This window comes from Dermacentor andersoni, chromosome 3 (assembly GCF_023375885.2).
Source record: "Dermacentor andersoni chromosome 3, qqDerAnde1_hic_scaffold, whole genome shotgun sequence".
Lineage (NCBI taxonomy): Eukaryota > Metazoa > Arthropoda > Arachnida > Ixodida > Ixodidae > Dermacentor > Dermacentor andersoni.
The window spans coordinates 191,053,796-191,060,364 of record NC_092816.1 but is presented as its reverse complement, the minus strand read 5'-3'; the positions used below and the strand labels follow the sequence as shown (position 1 = coordinate 191,060,364).

The window sequence follows — 6,569 nt, the reverse complement described above, 5'->3', positions numbered from 1 at the left end:
AGTAGTTGAGTCTGTCAAAAATGAACTCCATTGCGCACCTCATAAATGAAAATAATTTCATGCCTTTTAGTAAGCTTAGATGCAGGCCGCAGTGAACTTACTTGTTAGTATTGAAATGTGGGTAAGCTTGTCATAACAAGCCTCGTTGCCCTTTTTTATAGGCACATCCATATATCCATTGAACTGAAGGACAATACTTTCATCCCTACTGAGCAACACATTTGCAGCTATGATCCTCAAATATGGATTCAGCAGTGGCACAACCAGGGATGGTGCGGGGGGCACACTGGGCACGTGCTTATGATGTGTCGCAAGTGGTGTTTGAGATACACCAGACTTGCGACCGACCTATAACGTCTGAAAATGAACAATATTCTGTTGAGTATTCTAACATTGGTGACAAACAAGGATGAACTGTTGGTTACTTGTTTTTTGTTTAAATCTAAATATTGAAGTTAGTTTAGCAGTTGACTGTTGCAGTCATTTGGATGTTTTGCATGCATTTCACTAGGAAGACTAAGAGCTAAGACTTTCTTTTATTGCCATGACCTTGACTGTCTTGATGTTGTTTTGCACCATGCCCTTGTGTTGACTTTTGCACTTGATATTTTTCAGGCACCCGCTTTATATAACGCAAGAAGGCAGCTGCAAGGACACGAAGATGTGAAAGAGCCAGTGCAGCGCGACTTCATGTAATGCAGAGGAGCGAATGCCAAGAAATCAAAATACATTGGCATGCAATTTGGACACAAAAACTAGTATGTGAGTATATTGGGTGTACCATTTGACAAAATGTCAACAAAATCAAGATACAGTATGTTACACCAAGATGAAAATTCTCACGTGCTCTAGGCAGTCATCTTAACATGGTATACTTATTTAATGTCTCTGATTGGAAAGTCAAATCAAGTATGCTCTCTGGAGACAAACACATAGCAGCAAGTGTCATTGAAAAGTTAGAAATATGTTTGAAAAAAGCTGATTAGTTCTGAGAAGTGACTGCTTTTTGCCTTACCTCTCAACAGGTACGTCCATGTGATAAATAGTGGTACAATGAAATTGCATATTTGCTTAGTGACATGATACATACTTGCAATGAGCACGGTGCCTGTGTTTACTATAAAAAGGAACAGCCCATGCTTGGTTAGGTTAGGCCCAGTACAACATGCAGGCATGGGTGATTGGCGCTTCTTTTTTGTTTATTTCTGTGTCGTGAGGTTTACTGACGCGCGTATAGGTGCAGTGACACGCAGTATGGCTAGTACAAAAAAAAGGGGGGGGGGGCAGATATATGTAGCTCGTACACGACACAGGGCAAAGGAAATCCATGTTCAGCAACTATGTTAAATGCCATGTACGTAAATTTTACAATGTTACTCATTCGAAGAACGAAAAAGTGCATCTTGAAGAGAAGTTTTCCAGGGTACATAATTGAGTGCGTAATTTACACTAATTTCGCTCTAACCACGAGACATAATAACTTGAATATATTATATTGCACGGAAAAACCTAGAGCGAATTAAATTGTGTGTCAGCTTCGTGTGTATACATATAGTCTTTCCTATGCATTAGGTTTTTCGCATAATGCATTACCAGTTGACATCCTATCTTATGATGTGTACTCTGTTTACATTACAGTTGTTTATTAGTTTACTCGTTTGTTTTGCGACTTATGAAATGCCGGCGTATATATATTTTCAACATTTGACATAACTCTGTATGTTTTGCAGGGACAACCCAGGACGTGCATTTCTCAGCACCCAGTCAACTGCCAGAAGCGACTCAAACACAGGCCACCAGTAAGCGGACATCAGTTGTAATTTCACATTATGCAGTTGGCTGCTGCCTTGTACTGAGGCTTTTTTTTAATGAGATCGTGATATCATTCTAATGTACATTTTGACGACAAAAGTGCGATCATATCTCACAGAGGCATATATGGTTGCTATTCTCTGCGAGGGACGTGTTCTCGTGTTCGTGAAGCATTTGTGTTTGGCAGTATTGTCGCCCAATGAGTCAGATATAAACACTAACTCGCCACTGCCGGCAAGTAGTTGCGAGAAACGCATTAAATAGTGACGCTGTAAAGTTATTTCATTAATTCGAAGAAAAGTTTTGCAGCAGGAAGGAAGGTTGCTATTCCAGGTAAACGTGTTTTTTTCTCACAAGTTATTTAGCCAAACTGTGGATGCGTGAAATTCGTGACTTCTGAATAGATTTTAATTTATCCTTTAGTAATGCTTCTAAAAGAGACTAGAAATAGCATGTGACTACCTCTCCAATCAGCAGATCATACACTTACAGTCATAAGTGGTAGTTCCATGCAGTCTCGCACTCTATATAACCTTTCCTTTCAGCAGCATTGGAACTGGTGGCTGCGTTTTTAGAAGTGCACTTGGCACTGTATATGTATGTGGGAATTCAGTTTTCTTTATATGTGTCGGCTCACTGACACAAACATTGCAAAAATCAGTTGTACCATGAATCTGACGACGCCTTCTGCTGCTAGAAATGTGGCACTTCATATTTTATAGTACTGCATGAAATTTAAATCAAAGCTACCACATAAAATGATCAAGAAAACTAACCGCTATTATAGCTGTTTTCCTCAAAGAAAGCTTGTCCTTTATGGGCTGTGTTAATCTGAGCTCTCCACCGATGTTTCAGTAGTATTATCCCTTAGTGAGTGAGAGATAGGGGGCAGTTAATCGGGTTAGTGTTTAAATGGTGTCGTAATTATGTGCATTTGTTCCAACAAAGTTGTCTAGATTACTTTATTGTGTAGTGTAACGCTTATGAAACCATCAGCAACTACTGAGTTGCTAACATGCATATGCATTTGTCACTATACAGGTGGAACTCGGCTGTACCACTGCAGTGCTGCGGAAATTGCCAGCACCAGCGGCTTTGCAACAGCTGTTTCGCAGCATGTCGGTATGTGCTAATGTATAGCTATGTTGGGATGGGCTAGTATTATGGACCACTGCTACTCTGTATTGTGACAGATCCATGTGATAAGGGATGTAATGGGCACAGCGAAAATCTTTGAATGTTTTACTATGGTACATAAACAGGCTCTCCTTTTCGTCACTGGAGCAGGGGAGAAGAGTATGCAGGCACTCCTAAATGTACATATATTTCAAAACATATATATATATATATATATTAAACTAAAAGCAGGGACGTTCCATCTTTCATCTTGAATTGACTTGTACAGCGCAAAAATACAACACAGACCACAGAGAAGCACACATGTTAACAGGTTTGATACACACGTTAGTTCAACAGATTTGATACTTCAGGTGTGCTATTTTACACAAGGAGAAAGGGAAAGGGGAGAAAACCAGAAGAAAGAGTGGAGTGGAAAAGAAAGGAATCGTGCCAAAAAGCATGAGAAGCATCGTGCAGCCAGGATTGCCAGCAGGACATCTAAAAAGCACTCTGATAAAATTACATACAGGACAACCTTACGTATAGTTTGTTTCAGTCAACTCAGATCACATGCAGCCATTACTGCAGTGAAGTTGTTTCCTTATGTCATATGAGGGAATGATGTGGGCCCAAAAAACTGTGTAGAGCTGAAGGATTATGTTCCATGCTAGCCTCATTGCCTGCTTTTTTATCATATTGTTATCAGCTGCTTATGTTAGGGACAAAAAGTAAGAGTACGAGCTGTTTCCTGATTCGCCATTCCACACAACATGTCTTTGTGACTATATGTACATGCAGATGATCCATAGATGAAAAATATTCAGTACAGTAGAATCTCATTACAAGATACACTTGGTTGTAAGAGACATCTGAAAATGGTTTGGTTGGTTTTCTGATGTTTGCCACGTTAACAATACCGTATACAAGAGACACCTTTGTAACTAAGGATGACTTTTTAAGTATTCACTACTTCGAAGGGACACAACCCAGACACATTCACTTCGTGCACCTTGTGTGCTCCGAAGGGCGTAAAGATCACACAATCCTCACACAAGTCAATTGCGCGTGTCTCTTTTAGCATGAACTAGAAAAGGAGGGCAACGAGGACAGTGCAGGGCAGAAAATGTCGGCAGTTGAAGCTGACAAGCGTCTAAGAGCACCTCAAAGGTATTGCGAGCAACAAGGCTTGCAAAGGGAAGTATTTAAATTCCAAAAGTTAGGAAGGAAGCTAACACAATCTACAATCACTAAAAAGCTGTGAATGTCTTTAAAGGGCCCCTAAACCACCGAGGTTGAAATTTAGTTGCGGTGTTGCAGTTGTACACAATAAGGCAATGAACAGGTAGCCACGAGAATTTTTCGAAACGGTGCAGTAATAGTAGAGCTACGTGTGTTTGATTATCGAAAAGTAGTCCCCACTCATTTTACTCTTTCATCTGGACAGTATCGTCTTTTCCTCGCCTAGTAAACCTCCACATGTTATGGGACAGGCCATCACCAACGAGCTCTGTTGCTGCCGCACTGGCCCGTCGTCCTGCGAGGGGTGGCGCTAATGACCTCGCCAATACAATGGAACTGTATGGTGACTCATGTTAAAGAGCCTCATAGGGAGACCCTTCTGTTGGCGTTTCTGTTTTTGCCCCCATTGGCTGCCCACAATGGCATCGCGAGCAATGCGACGAGGAAGAAGGAGTGTGTGTATTTGCTTGCAGGCCTTGCCGGCAGTCGTACACTTTCGTTCGACCAATCGACAGCACCGGAAAGTGGTGACATCATCAGAAACAGCCCGGTGACGTCATGACAAACTGGGGGGTGCAGGATAGGTCCAGAGAGGCGCACGGGGTCATTTTCTTCATATTGCGGTGCTCCCGCAGTGCTACGCACTGTGGCGTTTGGCTTCGTCGATTGTGACGGCATTCTGATTTTGATACGCTGTTTACTTGAAATGTTCAAAAAATGTCGAGAAGTGGTTTAGGAGCCCTTTAAGCCACCCTGAGCAATTATTCCTTCAGATATATCTAAACATACTTTAGTGATGATGCATAATAAAGTGATCTAGTGTGGCTCTTCAGTGTTTTAAAATTTTTGGTTTCGAGAGACATGTTTCTCGTGCCTCTTGAATATCTCTTCTAATGAGGCTTTACTGTAATATAGACACACAATTTTAACTCCTCCTGCAAGTATTATTCATTAAGCCCGGTCACTGATATGCAAAGCTTGTGGTTAAATCTTGATGTCCGTACTTTTTAGAGCTATGTTTATTAGTTCAGGCTGTTCTTATTGGTTCTTCGATGCAGGAGACAATGCCTACGAAATTATTGGCCCTGATGACGAGAGGCCTCAAGGGGCAAACGACATCTCTGTTGCTGAAGTGAGCCCGATACCACTTGAAGTTACCATGACAGATGACACGGCAGCAATAGATACAGAGACTGCCATGTCTACTGCAGCTGCAACAGTGTACGAGGCAAGCAGCAGCACGTCAGCATCAGCAGCAGTGTCAGAAGGAACCACACCAGGCCTGGTAGAGCAACATGTGTGCTATCACTGTGACTTTTTTTGTAGTGCATACAACTCATTTGCTCAACATACAAAAGCTTTTCACCACGACTGTGAGCCAGTGTTCTTGTGCAGCAAGTGCAAGACTAAGTTAGGTGTTATAACACAGTGCAAGCATCACTTTAAGATATGCAAATGGAAACATATTACAGCTGTTGCCTCCCGAGCCAGCCCACATAGCGACAACAATGTGGAACACATGGTGGGACACACCTCTCCCCTATTAGAAGATAGTAGAGATTGTCAGTGTTGTTGCTAGATTAATTGGTCTTTGTAGGCAACTAGAAGGACAACACAGGTGTCATAAGATTGTTGTTGATGTTGTTGTTGAAGAGGTGAAAAGAAGTTTGATGCAGCTGAAGTGCCAACTGATATTGAGCAAATCAAAAGCAACCACCTGAGAAAGCAACACTCAAAATTTGGGTATCTATGTGCCGCCAACTCTGGTAAGGATGGCATAGGACAGAAGTGTGATGAAAATCACACAGACACTGCTGTTGCATCACTGGCCACAGTGAGCAGCGACTTGTAGGGCAAGAGAGTCAACTACTAACATTATGACATAGTGTCATGCTCCCATGTGACCACTTTTCAACTTATTTTGCAAGATACAGCTCAACCTCCAGGAACGAGACTGCAACTTGTCTGTAAAAAAGCTTTCACAAAAAATTATTCATAACAGTAATAACATAGCAGTATTTTTTTTTGTGTCGGTTCGAGGTTCCCGGGTGTCCATTAATGCAAAAATTGAGGAAAAAAAGAACATGTGTCGTACTTACACCTTTTTAACAAGTACGAGGGGGACAGAACTTTTCTAGTCATGCATCTTCATCATACTATCAAGTTTTTAAATGCCTTTTATAATTATTATTACCAGTTATATCTGGGTGCATTGTATGCATGTAGCAGCTGTAAAATCAGGTCACTTGGATCAGATGCCTTATCTGCAAGAGAGCCCTATATTCAAGAAATTTGAATTAAAATAGTTACGTTAGAGACGCGTCTTTCAGCACTTTATTGCCTGTGGTTTAAGCATTGCTCAATACTTTTGTGGATGGCAGTTTCAACCGGTACAGCAC

The 6,569-nt window shown here is 41.4% G+C and overlaps 1 long non-coding RNA gene across 1 annotated transcript; it reads left to right on the top strand.

The window, feature by feature from the left end:
- Positions 1-616: 616 nt before the first annotated feature.
- LOC126524413 (uncharacterized) lies at positions 617-6,019 on the top strand. The gene is made up of 4 exons (XR_011893189.1): positions 617-762; positions 1,731-1,799; positions 2,854-2,934; positions 5,229-6,019. It is a non-coding gene; the product is annotated as an uncharacterized lncRNA (long non-coding RNA).
- The last annotated feature ends 550 nt before the right edge of the window (positions 6,020-6,569 follow it).